We start from the raw sequence: 21309 nt of genomic DNA on the forward strand, positions 1-21309 counted from the left end.
GTTATGGAAACCCTAGGAAACTAATATGCACGGCACGGACACGAGGTGGCTGAATGGGTTGCTGGTGAATTACATAGGTAGAATGACATATAGATTTTGTGGGTTTGTCCTAAATTCAGTCAGAATGAGAGGTTCAGGAATATTGAAAGGCCTTCCTCAAATCACATCTTTCTTGTTTATCTTGCTTTGTCTACTGTTAACCCTTTCCATTTGTTTCTCTATTTAAATATACTACATGCCTAGGACTGTGGAAGGTAGGGCTGTATAGCTGTGGTTTGCACATCAGCTTTGCCACTTACCTTAATCATCTCTTAATCACTCTGAGCCTGCATTCTATTATTGAAAATAAGGAGATAATAAGACTTCCTGACAGGTGTGCTGTGAGAGTAGAAATTTATTTGTAAAGTATTTATTATGGTGCTTGGAATACTGTCAGTACCCAATAAAGAGTAGCAATTATTACCTCACCAGGTGTTGTGAGGATTAAATAACAACATAGAAACCTCCTGACACCAAGGAAGCATTTAATAAATGCTACTATAGCTGGTATCATTACATATTTTTGCTTCCTGGAATTTCCATCATCACAAATTGGCAGTCACAGGCTGAAATCCTTTGGTGGCTGCCCTTGTACTGGGATTAAAATCTCAAACCTCTGACGCAGTCCACCAGCCCTCCACAGTCAGGTCTACATACTAGCCCAGTGCACTATGACACCTATGCCACACCCTTGTGTTCACCCTAATTCAGCCCCCACCCACCACCACTAGCTTCCATTTGGTTCCTCAGAGGAGTGTCCTTCCTCCTTTTTGCCTTGGCACTCCTGAAACACTCTCCCCCTGCTCCCTGCTAAATCCTACTCTTCCTTCAAGTCCCAGCTGAAATCTTTCTTAGAGAGGAATTCCCTACTGCCACCCATTCCCATCTCAATAGGTCCTATATTTGCTTTCATCACACTTACTCCTCTTCATAATTACTTATTCACTTGTGTGATTATATGTTAAAGCTTGTCTCCTCCACTAAAGCCATGTAGCAGGGATAATACTTTGAGGATATTAAACTAATGCATTTTCATGCTAGTTTCACTGTTACAAATTATTCCATGACTACCATAAGAACAGTCATGCCTGATAGACTCAAATCATGGATTTTTTTTTTTTATTAGTGTAGGAAGAGTTACCCTTTCTTCCATCATGGGTGTATTATGAAGCTTGGCACCTAGGAGGATTAAAATAGGAAAGTATTATGCACAGGAAATGGGAAGTTCAACTTTCCTGCTCCAGTAAATCATAGAAAGGAAAGAGAGAGGAAAGAGCCAAGAAGTCATAAGGATAGGTCTTCAACTTTCTGCTTTGGGAGTTGTGTTAGTCGGCTTAGGCTACCATAAGAAGATATCGTAGTCTGGGTGGCTTAAACAGAAATTCATTTTCTCACCATTCCGAAGGCTAGTAGTCCAAGATCAAAATGTTGGCAGCTTTAGTTTCTTTTGAGGCCTCTCTCCTTGGCTCGCAGATGGCTACCTTCTCGCTGTGTTTTCACATGGTCTTTCCTTTGTGTGCATAACCCTGGTGTCTCTCTGTGTGTCCAGCTTTCCTTGTCTTATAAAGATACCAGGCAATTTGGATTAAGGTCCACCCATATGACCTCATTTAACCTTAATTAAAGGCCCTATCTCTAAATACATTTACATTCCGAGGAACTGGAGGTTAGAGCTTCAATGTATGAATTAGGGTCAGGGAGATAATTCAGACTGAAACAGGGCTAAAGTCTTCAGGATGTGGGGAGTTTTAGAAACATGTGGGTAAGTCTGAGAAAGTCCATGTGGGTAAGTCTGAGAAAGCCCACTCATACCATGTGAAAGAGAAGAGGGTCGGTTGCATGTTTCTTCTCAGGCATCACATAGGAAGGCTGAGAACAACAGTGCAACAATGGTCTGGGAAGGCAGCTAGAGAGATGGAGACAGTTCTCCTGGTGCCACAGAGCCCATGTGGGACATGGAGGGGTCCTGTGTGCCCTGGTGAGCACACATGCATTTGTTGCTAGGGGAGGTGGACCAGGACAGGAAGACAACAGAATCAGAGACAAATGGTTTAACTGTGGATTCCAGAGTTTAACTGTGGAATGTGAATATCATTCCAAATATTCAGATAGCTCTGGTTGTGCCTTATCAGCTCAGATTACCAGTATCTGAAAGACACCGTGGGAATACCTACCTTCTTTTCCATGACCTCAGGGTCACTGAAACAAGCTTTCCACAGCTAGATGCCACTGTGGAAAAGAGCAGGAAGAAGAACAAAAAAATCTGAAAGACTAAAGATTTGCCTAAAAGATTGAGTCATGTGAAAGAGATAATCTAAACTAGCCCTAAGGGGGAATTGAAAATTCTGGATTTACTAAAGATTTAACCCACAGAGACTGTTAAATGATTGAGACTGAGAAAGATGAGATGGAATATTATCAATGGGCAATGTTATATTTTCTTCCAGTGGGATAAGAATGGGGAGGAAGATTAGACAAGTTGTACAAAAAGAAGCTACTTTTTCTCTACACCAAAGTAGTACTGTGTATTAAATGTGGACATCATTCAAATTATTTAAAAAGAGGCAACAGGCCCCAAATGGAGTCACTTGTCCTAAGCCCCATGTCAGCAAACCAAGACTTAATACCTAACCTAACTGCAGTTTCACCCTCTGCCAGGAATGTAACCTTTAACCAGTCAATCTGGAATAATCTTGTCAGCACTAATGAAGTAATCTGCTCAATAAAACCCTTCCATCCCCCAAAGGAAGTTGACCTTGCCTTAAACAAGCTGCTCCTTCCTCGTCCCTCTCCACTTTCTGCCTATAAAGCCTTCTATTTTGTACAGCTCCTCAGAGCTCCTTTCTTTCTGCTAGATGCTGCCCTGTTCATGAATCATTGAATAAAGCCAATAGGATCTTTAAAATTTACTCAGTTAAATTTTGCTTTTTAACACAACTATAAACTCCAGGAGGATAAGGAGCTTGTCCATTGGGTGTATCTAGCACAGTGGTGGTACTGGTAAATGTTTTTTAAATGAATGATGTCACCAAGTTTGCAGCAACTTCTGTGCTAAATTATATTCCTCTCCACCTTTAATAAGTTTGCCTCTACTATTGCACAATTTGTTCAGCTCTCATCTTCCCAAATAATTCCATTAGGCAAGTTTCCAACCTTACAAAATAGTGGTGGAGGTAGAGTTTACCTCCAAATCTAAATTCATTCATCCACTAAACCATATGCCATCTCCAATTTAGAAACCTATAATGGGTTCCACATTAATTCCAGCTCTGTCTAGCTTTCTTGGCCTATTTGCCTACTTTGTTTTATCTTCTGTAATTCCAAATCAAGAAAAATTAGCCCCCATTAAGCAGATCCTTTCACTGCCTCCCTGACTCCAACCTCTATCTTGGCTCAAGCCCTTTGTCACAACCAATTGTTTTGTTCCTCCCATCTATGCACCTGAACGTCCAAATCAAGTTGTCTCTGATGTCTCTATTCATATTAATTTTTCTTAAAAATTCTCCTTTACGATATCTGTATTGCATATTGCATAACTGACAGTTTTTTATATGCCAGTACCTAACAATTTAACATTTAGTCTTATCTATATGTGATACACATATACTATTAATTCAAGACCTGCTGCTAATATAATTCTACAGATAGATGATATATAGGCAGATACATAAATGCATAGATAGATACATATATAGATAAACAAATAGATATAGACAGACATACACACATGTGTGTGCAGCTTGTCCTGGTAATCATATGTACTCTCCTTAGCAGTCCATATCTTTAAAACTCATTAATTTTGTACTCCATAGTTCATAACAGATATTTAGTAGGCCCTCAACAAATGCTCTTTGATTGATTCTAGGCCAAAGATGATTTTATTGTTTAGGAAACATACCAAGAAAGACGAAAAATTGATTTGTATTTGCTTAATTTTTAAAAATCACTTTTCCGTCTTTAGTACTTTATGAGTTGTTTTCATCTAGCAAGTAAGAGAATTTTCCAGAGCCAGCCCATCTGCTCCTCCTCTTGATTTTGAAGTGGTCGGCAGGCTAAATTGGTAACATCTTTCATCCGGTGGCAACGCCCCGTGTTGTCACAGGCATGCAATTCTGATTTCATTGCCTTATTGAGCCAAGGCAAAGAGAGGCAACAAGAGATAAATCCCTTCAAAAACTCAATAAGTTTAATAATAGCTAACAGACGCAGAACACTACCCACCATAGAAATGCTTAATTGCTCTTTGTCATTAAGTTGGCTCTAATAATAAAGGCTCTTTGTGAAGTTTCCTTCCCTTTGGTATTAGACTCTGAAGGATTGGACTGGAAGGGGCTTTGGATACACACCCTCCACCACTGCCTCCACCACCACACTTCAGCTACCACTGCACTGAGTATAATATAAACAGGAAGGAAGCCAGTCTCTTCAGAAAATTCTCGAGGGAAGATATTTTCACAGTCATTCTAGATAATACATCACAGTGTTTCAAAAATCTTCATCTGAGCCTCTGTCTTCCAAACCACTCCTGTTACACTTTGAATGCAATTCATCTTAGTCTTCCCTCTATGGAAACCAAAAAAAATTAATAATAGGTGTGAATCTAAAATTAATAGAAGAGGAGCCCATTGCTTCTCTCAGGCACGTTAAATTTATTCTTACATTTCATTTACAATAGTCAAGGTTAAAATCCAAGTGAATTTACGGGAAGGATTCACTTGTGCTGTGGTCATTACAGTCGATTTTTAAAAAGCTCTTTTTCCTACAAAAGAAATTCACTAACTGAACATAAGGACAGCAAATGATTTCTACCAAGTTGAAAAGTGGGGAAAAAATAGAGAAATTTAAAGTAGAACACACTGGTGTGAACATAAAATACAGAAGACACATTTATGTTTAGCCACGAATCCACTTGCACTAACTTTCTCTTGCTTCATTATTTTCCTCTAGGAAGTCAGAGGTCACACCTACAACAGCAGTATGCCTATGAATTATGAGAAGACTGAGGCAAATTGTGGGACAAAGCCCAGCCCTAGACAAAGCTACAAAGCTATAAAAATGTTGTTTCTGGTGTCCCTCTTTCCTCCCTCTACCACCTCAGTCTTTCTACTCAACATCCCCATTACTCCTTTTGAGAAATAAGTAAGATTGAGAGTTTAAAACTCAGACAAAATGCCAGGCCTTTACCACTCAGTAAGTACTATTTTTTGGAAATTATTTATCTGAATCTTCAAGCCTACTTAATGAGATAGGTGCTATGGTTAGCCCAGTTTTCTAGTGAGGAAAACGTGGCTCGGAGAGATTAAGCAACTTGCCTAAGTCACCAAGCTGATTACTGTTTTAATCATGGCACTGCATGGACACTGTAGGAGAGGGCCAGAATATCCTAAACTTGCATCCTTCTCCTGTATCTTTGGTGGATCCAGTCCTATGAGTGCTATAACCTTCATTCAGCAACTCCACATTCATAACTGGTTTGTGGAAACTGAGGTAGATAGAGATCAGCCAACCCTGAAGGAATATAAAGTCCTTCCCTCCCTGCCTCATCGACATTGCTGCTTTAGAACCACGGCCCTAACAGCCCATCAACAGAGTCTGGTAAACCAACCACTTTGCCAGATTCGTCAGACCCCTGAAATTGTGGGTCTTCAGACAATGACTTGAATTCACAGAATTCATAGAGTGTTAGAACTAAGAAGCATCTCAGAGGGGATATAATTGAATTTGCTCATTTTACAGATAAGGCATATATTGCTTAATTGAATTTTCCACCATCCCAGAGCCAAAATGTGGCAGAGTCAGGTCTTGGACTTATGTCTTTGGACATGACTCAGAAGATGGACTTCTACTCTATCACATGGGTAGTAGCTCTGGCTTTGCTTTTTCATCACTACTCACTACCACCTGAGACATCAAATGATCATGGCTTCCACCTGCAAAATTCCTTCCACTTCTTCCTGGGCTGAGTCTGATTAAGCCAAACATCATGACATCATGATATTTTTCTAGAGTTTTAATTCTTTGTAAACACATGTGGGTTTCTACTGCATATGTTCATTATATATATTTTTTAACATTTTAAAAGTCTTATTAGTATATAAGATCTTAGAGATGGACGATATAGTGTGTTTAATTACTTTTCCTGACTCCATAATATCATAATCTACCCCAGTTCTCTCATGAATCCAGCAGGCTATTCAAATACACCATGAACGGCAAGATTCTTCTTTTTGAATATGGGATCTGAGATTTCTTATGTAAAAAAAATACAGTTTTCCATGATTAGAGAAAGCATTCCTTTCCATGGACACAGACAAGACAGCTAATTTTTCCAGGGGTGACTTACATCACGCATCACAGTCGTCATTGTCACCATTGATTAATAGTTCGGCCATAGGCTGGCATAAGGCTCTACATTAGGCCTGCAGACACCATTGCTGTCAGGTCTACAGTATCCCAAGCCCCATAATCAGTCTCATCACCTCTTAAATAAAATTTGATTCTGCTTTAATCAGGAGAGAAAGTTTGGGCTCCACAATTACCTTCAAGGCCATTTTCCCACCAAACGTGCACAACAGTTTTGGCCAAATACTGCTGCACAAAGCAGCTTACAAATGAGCGTGAACTTGCTTAAATGCCAAGGGTTTGGTTGAATTTCAGATACGCGCCCTGGGCTGGGGAAAATAACAGTGATTTTGTACTCTGAGAGCAGTAAAGTCATGCCAGAGCTGATCCTTTTGCTATAGGGCAAATAAATCATTAACGATTATCAATACACGATCATTATCAATAAAATCCTTCTTTCCACTAGGGTTGAGTTTTTATATAAACATCTCCAGAAAATCAAATTCTGAGCAATGTCATTCAGTATTTATAGGCAGCTTCCGATTACCTTCTCTCCAAATTGTGCCTCACCTGACACCAAAATGATCTTCCTACAAAAAAAAAAAAAAAAACAAGCATGTCACTCTAATGTTTCAAAACCTTCAGACTCTACTACCTTCAGAATATAACACGACCACTTTAGAAAAATCACACTAAGCCCTTCCGCATCAGAGACCAACTCTCCACCTCCATCCCTCTATCTCTCTTTCATGCCCAACCTCTTTTTCCTCTGCCTCCTCTTGGTGTTGCACACTCCTTTCTAGCAATGAAGACCTGGTTCAAAAGTCATCTTCTCGCCTAAGTAGACATTTCGTCAAAGAAGATATACAGATGGGCAACAAACACATGAAAGGATGCTCAACATCACTAATCATTAGAGAAATGCAAATCAAAACCACAATGAGGTATCACCTCACACTGGTCAGAAAGGCCATCATCAAAAAATCTACAAGCAATAAATGCTGGAGAGGGTGTGAAGAAAAGGGAACCCTCTTGCACTGTTGGTGGGAATGTAAATTGATACAGCCACTATGGAGAACAGTATGGAGGTTCCTTAAAAAACTAAAAATAGAACTACCATATGACCCAGCAATCCCACTACTGGGCATATACCCTGAGAAAACCATAATTCAAAAAAGAGTCATATACCACAATGTTCATTGCAGCACTATTTACAATAGCCAGGACATGGAAACAATCTAAGTGTCCATCAACAGATGAATGGATAAAGAAGATGTGGCACATATATACAATGGAATATTACTCATCCATAAAAAGAAACGAAATTGAGTTATTTGTAGTGAGGTGGATGGAGCTAGAGTCTGTCATACAGACTGAAATAAGTCAGAAAGAGAAAAACAAATACTTTATGCTAACACATATATATGGAATCTAAAAAAAAAAAAGGTTCTGAAGAACCTATGGTCAGGATAGGAATAAAGATGCAGACGTAGAGAATGGACTTGAGGACACGGGGAGGGGGAAGGGTAAGCTGGGACGAAGTGAAAGAGTGACATGGACTTATATATACTACCAAATGTAAAATTGGTAGTATATATAAGCTAAAGTTCAGTGCTTTGTGACCACCTAGAGGGGTGGGATAGGGAGGGTGGGAGGGAGATGCAAGAGGGAGGAGATATGGGGATATATGTATATGTATAGCTGATTCACTTTGTTATACAGCAGAAACTAACACAACACTGTAAAGCAATTATACTCCAATAAAGATGCTAAAAAAAAAAGTCACTTTCTCTAAGTACTCTAGGAACTTAATCACTCTTCCTTCTGTAAATACCCAATATTTTTGTTGATACACAACTTGGCAGTGTCCTCTCACCAGGCTGAACTCCTCAAGGGCAGGCGTCAGTTCTTATTCATCTTTATAGGCTCTTCCTGACCTAACACCTGACCAGGCACATGATAGAACATCAATAAATATTAGTTAAAAAAATGGATGAATGAAGAAATAAATGCCTCGCTTTAAAGCTATAGGAGCTACAGCTTTCAGGCAAGAGGGAAATGTCTTCCACTATTACAGATTAGTTTATTTTGACTACAGCATTAGCTCAGAATTTCTCCCAAGCACTTGCATGGCATAATAAAGTAAGATTAAGTAGCTGTTGTCTGTGTGACCAGCCCTTCTTCATGAGCAAGGTAAAGGTCATGCTTGTATAGGGTGGGCTGCTGTAATAAATAATCCCCAAACTTTAACCTTCAAAAATAAATGAATCCAAATTCTATCATCCAAAGCCTCAACCTATGCATATGCTTCTGATACACAAAATCAGATTAGCAGGAGGGATGTAACATTTAGCAACCAGGAAATATATTTCAAATATAGTCATAAACAAAGGGTAGACACTCTTTGTAGTAAGAGGAGAAATGAATAATGGTTGGCTAACATGAGCATGTTTAATGCCTGTTTTGTTTCAGTTCTCATTACAAAGGCCACTATTGTCAGAGACATAATATAATTCCTACCAGAGGACTTAAGAAATAGGATTTAAAACAGGCCAGGGACTTAGTCACCCAGATCAGATTTGCCAAAATGTCCAAAAAATTAATCAGGTCATCCTACATTACAAGAAGAACACAAGGGCTAACTCATGAATTATGGAGCAGTTGGTCTGACTCTCAAACCTGAAAGTTTCTGGGGCAATTCATTAAGAAAAAGATCAATTTGTAAAACCCTGGAGGTTATTAAGTTGTTTAAAAGCAGCTCACAAAATTTGTCGTGTCAAACCAATTCCACTTTCTTCCTCAGCCAGGAGGAGGTGAGGGGGGCATGAAAGAAATAAAGGAGATGGCTTACTCTGGTCTTAATAAGGTTTTTTTGATAAATCAACATATTGACCATCAACTAATATGTTGTTTGGTTAAATTTAGAGACAAACAAACCACAGAAAGTGATGCGGTAACAAAATAAGAGAATCAATCCTTCACCCAATATTTATTGAGTTTCTGAATGTGTAAGGCACCCTGCTAGGCAATGTGGGGCAACCAGAGAAAATCAAACAGCTGCTCTACACTCAAGAAGGTTAAAGGAGGAAAGGAAGCTGCCATCAACACCTTTAACATTAGATATAAAGCACTGAGAATACTTAGGCGTTACAGAATAAGGGTTGAAAACATGGACCCTAGGACCAGACTGTCTAGGGTTGAATCCTTGATCTGTTATATACTAGGAGCATGAAATCAAGAAAGTCATGCGATTGTTATGCCTTAATTTTCTCATCTGTAAAATAGTGGTGATTATAAGGCTATGTACATCATAGGGTTATGGTTAGTATTGAATGAGTTAGCACATGCAAAGTACATAGAATAGTGTGGGACGTTCAAGGAGAGAGAATTACTCCCCAGAGTGGATAGGTTTGAAAGGGAAGGGGATGAGAGGGATGAGGGAAACAAGAGGAATCAGAAATATATAGCATTTAAGCAGAGTCAAGTAAGTAGGCCTTGGCCATATAGAGATTAAAATAGGAAAGGCTGTGGTTTACATGGGAAACACTGTATTAGTTCAGTAGTAACTAATACACTAACCATGTGGGGAATAGATTTCTGTCATACTGTGGATAGTCCAATTTTATCAAGCATAATGCGCATAAAAGCCAGAAACGAGAAAAAAGGTTGGGATTCATTTACTTTGACATCATTATTACCGCAAATCACATAAAATTACAAAGGGAAAGAGGGTAGAGAAAAGAGAAGGGTCCATTGAGCAGCTCAAAAAATATGAGAATCAAGAAAAATATACACATACAAGGCAGGAAGATGGAAATTAGAATAGGAAGGATTATTTCTACTTCAATTTAATACTTATTCATCTTCCTTTGTTGTATGTCTGGTCTCCCTCAAAAAATTACAGATATCCATGCAAACTAGCTTAAGCCAGAGAAGGGAGCTGATTCTAAGACACAGTTGTATTGCATTGAATTCAAAGGCAAAAAGTCTTGCCAGGCTACATGAGAAGGCAGAGAGCTGGAGGGTTTACTCTCTCAGTGATACTCCTCCCCACCCCCTTCTCTCTCTCTTTCCCCAGGTGACATGGCGGTCTCCAGAGCAGGTGAATATGTGCTTGTCAGACACCCGCAAGGACTCTAGAATGTCTTTCCCTCTGCTGTCTCCGACCCGCATGGGCCAGTGCCTCATACAAAGTTGGACATCCGGGAAGAGTCAGGGAGTTGTTGCTGGATGAGACCCCTGCTTCTTTAGACCTCCCTGCTGGAACCTAGCAATGAACTTGACACAAATTGCTTACTCCATAAGTGTTGAGAAACTTACAATTATATGGAAGCCTCAGTTTACCCTCATTCCTGACATGCTATTTTCAAATGAGATCCTTTTTTCTTCAGTGTGAGAAATGTGTATGTTTCAAGAGGTAGTTGACTTGATTTTGAGAGACACCAATTCCTGTGTTATAGATCAGAGACAACCTAGTTTCTTTGATAATTGTGTCCCCATGTCAGCAGTACGCGGGCCTCTCACTGCTGTGGCCTCTCCCTTTGCGGAGCACAGGCCCCGGACGCGCAGGCCCAGCGGCCATGGCTCACGGGCCCAGCTGCTCCGTGGCATGTGGGATCCTCCTGGACCGGGGCACGAACCCACGTCTCCTGCATCGGCAGGTGGACTCTCAACCACTGCGCCACCAGGGAAGCCCTGCCTTTCCCTTTTTTTAATCCTCAAATATACAATGTTTCAGCCCCTTACTCTTTTTACATGTTAGAAGCTATGAGGGATCTTGTCTCCACCGCTATCACAGATTCAGCGCTCAGATCTCAGAAAAGCAGCCTCCGCCCCAGCAGCACGTCACCTCCACAACCATAGTGACACACCTCCTCATCCCATCTGAGGACCTCTCTGAGGAAGTACAGAGTGGTGGCTGCCATGACAGTCAGATGCCAGCTGTCACTGTACCCACCCACAGCCAAGCTCCTGCCTAAGGGTCTGCATGAACGGAATCCCTGCCCACGGCCCCACCTCGCCTCCACTGTGTAATCACGGCAGATAAATGCTGTTTAAATGTGTCTGATCTCCCTGTAGGTAGGGAGTGAATCTGTATCACTGAGCTTCAAAAGCAACGTGAATGGCAAATTATCACAAAATGCACGAGGTTCCATCATGCAGCTCCTTATACAAACATTTAAGGTGCATGATGTATCTGAGTGTGGACACTCTCCATTCCTGCATACTGTGCCCCTCAAGGTATTTCACCTGAACCACCTCCAAATTCAAGCTAAGCTGAAACCCCACAGAGAGTTGTATCCTTCCTTGACTACTTTCTCTCCAACTTCAAATCCCAGGAGAGAGGTATATGCTGATGTGAGATATGACTTCAGTGAATTGAAAACTCATCTGGAATTTTTCTGAGCTTTGTCCTGCCCTTTGCAATAATCAGACTTCCTGTTGACAGTTCTGCCTTCAACCATACACTGCAGCTAGTGAGACTCATTTTTCTATGTACTTTGCTGTCTAGAGCCTTATTAACTTCAGATTTATTAGCTTTTTTTGTCAACTACTTATACTGCCAGCCTCCCAAGAGGAGAACACATCACAAAGCAGAGAAACTCTAAGAGACACATACATAGAAAAATATCTCAAATAGCAAATATTTACTGAAAGCAGAAAGTCAGATGATAGCACTTGAATAACCCTTCTCCCCACAAGCACATCCTATAGATACACTCATGGAAGTTGTGCAAATAAATCTCATTATGCCACCAAAGTGCAGAATTATTATCTCTCAGAATACTGAGATGAAGCTGAGAATCTTCACAGATTTACTGGGCTGGCTCCAGACACATACTAGATTATATTCATCAAAATGAATGGATTTTAAAGCAAGTCCAAAATAGATTCTTTCAAAAATCTAAGACTTTGCCTCAGAGGGACTTCGTTTTTTCCTTCTGTCCTCTCGCTGGCCTCCAGGGAGGAGAATAGAAGAGTATAGTTATTAAAACAAAGAGAAAAGGGTAATTTGACTTAAGTTACTGAGTCAGAGAGCTGCCAGATGTCAACTGAGCCAGCAGAGGTTACTGGCAGCTTGGGACCAGAAATAGAAATTAGAGCAAATATATCTATAAAAAATGTCTGAAAAGTCCATTCAGCTCTAAATACAGAGCAATTTTAAGATCCCTAGATGGAACCTCTCTCGGCTGGCCAGGGTAGAGGTGGCTGTTTCTTTGGTTGGTTCCACAGACACTTTCCTCATGATTTTTCTTCATAAAAATCATGAAGAAGCTTTTGATTATTCCACTTTAATATATCAAACCTGATATATGTGGTTCAGTTTAACTATAAGACCAACCAAAAGGGACATAAATGAACATGATTTGCCACTGGATCCATTTTTTTATCCAGGTCATTTATAAGTTGTTTCCAAATACACATACACACACACACACACACACACACACACACACACACACACACACACACAGTGAAATACTGAGAGCTAACATTCTTGAATGCTTACTATGCACCTTCCACTGTTTGATCTTATTTAACTTACCTAAGACCTTTGTCTTAGAATAAGAGAATAAGAACCTTGTCTAAGGTCACACAGTAGATTATAGAGGCAGTATAGGAAAATAGGCAATCTAGCTCAGAGCTGGGCTTCTTAGCCATTGCTATCCCTCCCTAAAACAGTGCTTAGACTGAGAAATGTGCTGGATAATGCAATATGTGTCTTAAGAAAGTAAATCTTTGAAGTTATCTTATTAGCTTCCATGCATTTATAGAAGGACAAAATATATATTCAACTACAAGTTAATTTTTAATATACTTGTCTTTTATCCTCTAGATTTGTACTATTCAATATGACAGCTATTAGACACATGTGGCTATGGGGCACTTGAAATGTGCTAATCAAAGCTGAGATGTGCTGTAAGCATAAAATACATACTGGATTTCAAAGACTCAGTACCAAAGACAAGACTATAAAATATCTCATAATTTTTATATTGATTATATGTTGAAATAATATTTTTGGATATATTGAGTTAAACGAAATATAACATAAAGTTAATTGTAACCATTTCTGTTTACTTTTTTTTGAAGTTTATTATTTTTATACAGTAGGTTCTTACTAGTTATCTGTTTTATACATATTAGTATATATACATATTAGTATATATACATCAATCCCAATCTCCCAGTTCATCCCACCATCACCACCAACCCCCATGACACTTTCCCCCCTTGGTGTCCATACATTTGTTCTCTACATCTGGGTCTCTATTTCTGCCTTGCAAACCGGTTCGTCTGTACCATTTTCCTAGGTTCCACATATATGCGTCAATATACGATATTTGTTTTTCTCTTTCTGACTTACTTCACTCTGTATGACAGTCTCTAGATCCATCCATGTCTCCACAAATGACCCAATTTTGTTCCTTTTTATGGCTGAGTAATATTCCATTGTATAAATGTACCACTTCTTCTATATCCATTCATCTGTCGATGGGCATTTAGGTTGCTTCCATGACCTGGCTATTGTAAATAGTGCTGCAATGAACGTTGGGGTGCATGTGTCTTTTTGAGTTATGGTTTTCTCTGGGTATATGCCCAGTAGTGGGATTGCCAACAAGCTTTTTAAAATACAAATCACAAAGTTAATTCTTACATTTATGTGGAAAGAGCCTACAATATCTAAAATGACTTTGAATAAGGAAGAAAAAATCTGGGCTCACAATGTCTAATTTCAAAATTTATTATAAATAGTATGGTATTACATAAAGATTAAAAAATAGATCAATGAAACAGAATGTAGAGTTCAGAAATATTCCAGAAACATATATGGTCGATTGACTTTTGACAAATGCCCCAAGACAATTCAATAGGGAAAAAAATAGTCTTTTCAAAAAATAATGCAGGATTACTGGATAAATACATGGAGCAAAAATAAATCTCAACCTTTACCTCACAGAAAAATTAACTTGAAATGGGTCATAGACCTAAAACCAAAAGTTAAAACTTTAAAGCTTCCAGAGGAAAACATAGAATATCTTTGTGACTCTTGAAGAGGAAAATTTTTTTACAGATGAGACAAAAAGCACTGACCATAAAAGAAAAAAGTGTCAAACTGACTTCAAATATTTTAAAAATATTGCTCATCAAAAGACATGGTTAAAAAATGAAAATGCAAGCTACAGCTTGGGAGAAAATATTCACAGTACATATATCCGACAGCAGACTTATATGAAAAAGGATTATGCCAGATTGTTTAAGTAACAGATTGTATTCATAAGAACCTAAAACTGGAAACAACCCGAATGTCCATCAACATTTGAATGAATAGAGAAATTGTGGTATAGTCATACAACGAAATCATACTCAGCAATAACAAGGAACGTACTACTGACACAACAACATGAATGAATCTCAGAAAATTTATGCTGAGTGAAAGATGTAAGACACAATAGTGCATACTCTATAATTCTATTTAATAAAATCTAAGAAAAAGAAGAAGCAATCTTTGGTTGTCAAAATCAGAGCAGTCATTCCTGATGTGGTGTATGGGTTTTTTAGGAAAGAGCATGAGAAAACTTTCTGGAGAGATGGAAATGTCTTATACTTTGACTGCAGTTATAAACCCAGATGTATATATTCATCAAAACTTGTCAGACTGTTTACTTCTTACCTGTATATTACACTCTATATAAATTTTACTTAAATGAAAAGCCAGTTATATTGCTCAATCTTATACACAATTCTCATTAAATATTTCATTGCAATGTTGTAATTAAAGTCATCATGGAATTAGTGTTCCACAAAAGCAGGGATTTTTGTTTGATTTGTTTATGGCTAAATCCCCAATCCCTGGCCCTTAGTAGGCATTCAATAAATATTTGTCAGGGAATGAGTCATGGGGTACATTACTAAAGCCAGCTAAGGATCTTAACTTCAGTTATATACATCATTCTGTGTCTAGTTTGTGTATGTATAGATATATTATTTATAATCCAACTCAGTAGAGCCTCTCGGACGGTAGTATGCCTAACTGATAGAAAATAGGGATTAGGGAGTAAGGCATTCATTCATTGGTCACTTGGTTATAAATTGAACTTTACCAGCTTAATAACTAATAGCTATAACTGTCATGCCAAATGCTGCAAGCATTTCATCTTTTACGCAGGCACTCAACAGGTAACTAGATTTTAACATTAAGCATGATGAAAACAAGTCTACACAGATTAAAAAATTAAATTTTTTGAGAGATTTATGACCAATTTTAAAGGTTCAGGATATAGTTACATACATGGTTCACATAATTCTTCCCCTGCAAAGCATTAGGATAGAATTATATTTTTCTATTGAGTTAATATTTGTCCTTTGAGAAGTGATCAGAACTAGTCAAACATCATTAAGAATCATATAGCGGGCTTCCCTGGTGGCACAGTGGTTGAGAGTCCGCCTGCCGATGCAGGGGACACGGGTTCGTGCCCCGGTCCGGGAGGATCCTGCGTGCCGTGGAGCGACTGGGCCCGTGGGCCACAGCCACTGGGCCTGCGCGTCCAGAACCTGTGCTCCGCAATGGGAGAGGCCACAACAGTGAGAGGCCCACGTACCGAAAAAAAAAAAAAAAATCATATAGAGATACTAAGTAAGGAAGGTCAAGATCTTTGACTATTTTACCCTCCTAGTTTTAATGTGAAAGTTTAATTTATTCTTATGTTTTAGCAAGTATTCCAAAAATGAACAGGGTTTGTATGTGATAGGCTATTATAACAGATTTTTAAAGATATGTGTCACCACCACTTCCAAAACACCTCCACTTTTATACAGTAGCATGAAATTATTTCCAACATATTAAAATATGAAAGGAAACTAATAGAATCTTAAAGTAGGTACACAAACACTTATTGTCATTAAGGAGTATTATTTCCAGGTGAATTATTATTTAACTCCATGAACTGAATGAGTAAACTTGGACTTGTACCACACAACAGCTGTCTCTCATGGGATCATACCTAAGAAGAGCCCACATACATTTTATTTCACATCAAATTGGGATTTTCTGATTAGTCTTGAGCATTATTATCTTAGGGAAATATTTCATAAAGAAATATTTTAAAAGAAATGCCACGTGAAAGTAGGTTGTGTTGGTTAGACAGTTCTGTATACGTACATTGTAAGATTTTCTACATGGTTAGTCCTGAGAGAAGAGAAAGTGAGAGAGAGAGTGAGAGAAAGAGAGAATGAGGAGGAATGTTTACAAAGTAAGGAAGGAGGCTCTCCCCTGAAGAAAAAAATAAAAGTTATCTAACCAATGCAAGTAATTTATCATTTTGCTATTTCCCAAGTACCCTAAGAGATCTTTTTATGCTCTCTCCTATTCTTTATAAGAGAATCTAGCTTGAGCAGGTTTGAAAAGTAATGGCTATGAATATTCTATTCTATGCAGACCTATTTTTGAATACCAAATAAAACACACACATACACACACAAAAAAACTGTGCATGTAACTTGACTTCCATAGTTTTATGTGAGAGTCAATTTCTGATTGGGTGACTCTGCCTCAGTGGTTGCTAGGTAATGAGCTTTTAGGATAAATGCATTTCCTACCTCCAAATCAATAATCGTACAATGATAATTTAGAATATGATCTCCATGGTCACCAACAATTACCATGAGAATTTGCTTTTCATGAAACAACATGTGCACAAAACTTGTCCCTGCCAATGGACAGAGACAAGTTTGAGTACTTACTTGAGTACTTACTATTATTTGACATTGGCAGCTGTACTACCACAGCTTGCTCTTTTCCTGTTGGATCTATTGATTGAAATGCCATTCATTTTGTGCAGATAAAAGAAAATATGGCTTAGCTGGCTTCTGTTTATTAAGACGTTGCCAAGTAGAAATTCCATTTAAATTTAAGAAGCCCTGATATCATTTTTCTTCCATATTTGCTTCTCACAAAAAGTATTTGAAATTCAGGGAAGAATTATAAGCCCTTCACCTGTGGTTTGGTAAAAAAATCTTCAGCTTCTAGTTAGTCCTCTATGATTAACTTTTATTTACACCACAATACACTTGCGCTATGAAAGCAAACTGTCTCATAGATGTACATTTAAAAGAAAACATCTACCCTACATGAGAACAAAAATGCTTGATGGGTGAAAGAAAGAAAATGGGTCGACACAGAGTATTGCAAATCAACTAGTAACAGACCACTTGTTTGAAAGTTTTCCCCAATTAAACAGAATGATTTTACAAAAGAAAATGTGAGAGAAGAGAATTATTTGAAGGTAATGAAGATATATCAAAATGGGTGAGTATCTGTATTAGTTTGCAAGGGCTGACAACAAATTACGAACTACAAACTGGGTGGTTTAAAACATCAGAAGGTTATTGTCTCATAGTTCAGGAGGCTAGAACTCTGAAATCAAGGCGTGGGCAGGGCTATGCTCTCTCTGTATCCTTCTAGCTTCTGGTGACTGTCAGCCATCCTTGGCATTACTTGGGGCAGCATAACTCTAACCTATGCCTTTGTCTTCACATGGCTGCCTTCCTTCTATTTGTGTCTGTGTTCAAATAACCCTCCTCCTATAAGGATGCCACAGTGTGATCTCATCTTAACTTATTACATTTGCAAAGATCCTATTTCCAAATAAGGTCACGCTCTGAGGTTTGGTAAACCACATTCTGAGGTAGACATGAATTTTAAGGGGACACAATTCAACCCAATACCATTGGTTATGCTGGAAGATTAGATTATGTGTTACATGAGATCAAGGACCATTACTGACTAATCTCCATATTCTCCGTACCTAGTATGAAGTCTAGTACCACGTAGATACATAATAAATGTTAGTTTAATAGGGTAGACGGATGCATAAATAACAGGCTAGATAATGACTCTTAGCAATGAAAAACCAATAAATTGCAAATGGAAAATATAAGTAAATAATACCTTTGTATTGAATTATATTTTCCACTGTTTATCTTTGTGTTTCTGTTGGGAATTATCCAGTTAGAATTCAAGATTCCCATTGTAACCTAGACCAGAAAGCACTATCAGGCCCATCAACCTCTCTTTGAACCAGTTCTGCAATAAAACAACAATGTTAAAGCACCAGTGAAGATTTTTCTAGTTTAATCAGACTCCTCTGATCTTCTTTGAAGTTCATGAAAATAAAATAGAGCTTCTTATAAAACAGCATTTCCAATTAAGGAAAAAAGACAGAATAGTAAGCTGTCTTCATTTCACGTCAGGCTCTCTTGGTTCTTTATATACTATTTTTCCAGAAGTCTAGAAAAATGTGTCAGAAGTTTTCTCAGAATTTTCTTGCTTTAGCAGAGCTATGACAGATTATAAGGTTAGCTCTGCCACTTAAGAGAGAGAGACATCTCCTTTGTCTTTATTAAATGGTAGGGGTGACTAGAGTTAGCATCTTGTGTTATGAGGACACCACTGTGCTCTCATTTTCCAAAGATGTCTAAGTTTAGCATTGTAATAATGGGCCAAAGGGCTAAAAAAAGAAAATATGGGAATCTTTGTGGTATTTATTATTCACTTAGGTGAAGAACCCTGGAAATGAATCACAGCTTTAAAAGATAACCATAGGACAGCAACAAAGAAGACTTACAAATATGCTACCCCCTTAAACCTTTCCTTGTTCCTATTCTTTTCTTGTTCTGGAGCTAAGTGGCACACTCACCCAGACATTAATGAATAACCTCTGTTGGAAGTAAATATCTAAAATCACAACTGCTTATTGATAAAGGTCCAAATTCATGCATCCATTGATAACAATATACTGTTATTTGAGGAACAACAGTTGTACTCATTCTCCAATAACATTTCCTCACCAACCTTATTACTGAAATCTGAAGTTCTACTATTCAAACATCAGGTATCGGGTAATGGCTTCTCCTACTGTTGAAAATGCAAATGTTCCCAGAGAGTGGATGACATTAAAGGCTTCATAATACTTTGTTATGATCCAGAAAGAGAAAATATCTTTACAAATTTTTAAAATATTACAGCACCAATGATTATGATTCAGTTTCAATCTCTTATCCCTGGGAGAGCTAGAGAAAAACACAGAAGTATGCTGAAATTCACCACCAGCATCCTACCACATCTGCCTAGTATACTCTCACTCCTAATGTCCTAGGTGACCCCTCTTCTCTTTCCTCAAACTCTTCACAGCTCCTCCATTCTTTTCACTCTCTCCTGATGACCTTGCATTTTACTTCACTGAGACATTAGAAGTTCTCAGAAGCAATGAGAACATCTACCAAACTACCAATCTATCTGTATCTGGACCTGCATTCTCCACCTTCCCTCTCTTGTCATTTTCCATGGTTCTGTGTAAGTCTGGTGCTTCCCTGAGCTGCATCCCCTCATCCTGTTACCTACTTATTTTGGCAATTGTCCTGACTCCTGAGTCATCAATTTCTCCTATTAGTTCATTCCTATAAGCTTACAAATATACTATAATTTCTACCATTAAAAAAAAAAAAACAACTTCCCTGTACACCTTAAATTTACAGTTATATATCAAATACATTTCAATTAAAAATAAAATTTCAAAAATAGAAAAATAAAAAAACCTCTCTTGACTCATGATCATCTCCACTACTGTTCAATTTTACTGCTCCTCTTCACAGATATCATCTTTAAAGGTGTCTATACTTGCTGTCTCTTTCTTTCACCCTGTCACTCTGGAGCTCACTCCAATCAGTTTCATCTTTACTATGTCACTGTAAACACTCCTGTCAAGGTTATCAAATTCCTCTCTACATTGCTACATCCAACAGGCAATTTTCAATTTTTCCCCCTACTAGCTGCATTTTAAAAAATTAATTAATTTATTTATTTTTGGTTGCGTTGGGTCTTCGTTGCTGCGAGCAGGCTTTCATTGCAGCAAGCCAGGGCTACTCTTCGTTGCTGTGCACAGGCTTCTCATTGCGGTGGCTTCTCTTGTTGTGGAGCACGGGCTCTAGGCACGCAGGCTTCAGTGGCACGCAGGCTCAGTAGTTGTGGCTCACAGGCTCTAGAGCGCAGGCTCAGTAGCCATGGTGCATGGGCTTAGTTGCTCCGTGGCATGTGGGATCTTCCCAGACCAGGGCTCGAACCCGTGTCCCCTGCATTGGCAGGCGGATTCTTAACCACTGCACCACCAGGGAAGTCCCTACTAGCTGCATTTTTACTCTCCTTCTGGAAACACTTTCTTCACTTGACTCTGAGGTTGTTACTCTATTTAGATTCTCTTCCTATCTCACTGGCCCTTCCTAAGCTTCTTATACTAATTTCCACCTCTTTTCTCCAACTGCTAAATATTGAGACACACCAGGAAATAAGACTTAAGATGACTTGCAACTTATATATCCAGTTTTAAAGTCCACACTTACATATCCAACTCCTTATTTGACAACACAACTTGAGTATCCGATAGGAAATTCAATCTTAACACGTCCAAAGCCACAATCCGCATTTTCTTCTCCAAACCTACCCTGTCCCTGGATTTATTCATCAAAGTAAATATCAACTCCATTCTCTCAGTTGCTCAATTAAATTCCTTGACCTTTTTTTTTTTTTTTTTCTGTACGCGGGCCTTTCACTGCTGTGGCCTCTCCCGCTGCAGAGCACAGGCTCCGGACGCGCAGGCTCAACGGCCATGGCTAACGGGCCCAGCCGCTCCGCGGCATGTGGGATCCTCCCGGACCGGGGCACGAACACGCGTCCCCCGCATCGGCAGGCGGACCCTCAACCACTGCGCCACCAGGGAGCCCGCTTGGCTTTATCTTTGACTCCTCCCTTTCTCTCACACCACACTTCCCCTTCATTAGCAATCTTTACAGATTTACCTTCAAAATATACTCACAATCTGGCCCCTTCTCCACCTCAGGGGCTACCATCATCCCTCAGTAGGATGATTT

Source organism: Leucopleurus acutus (genome assembly GCF_964270905.1).
Source record: "Leucopleurus acutus genome assembly, chromosome: 2".
Taxonomy (NCBI): Eukaryota; Metazoa; Chordata; class Mammalia; order Artiodactyla; family Delphinidae; genus Leucopleurus; species Leucopleurus acutus.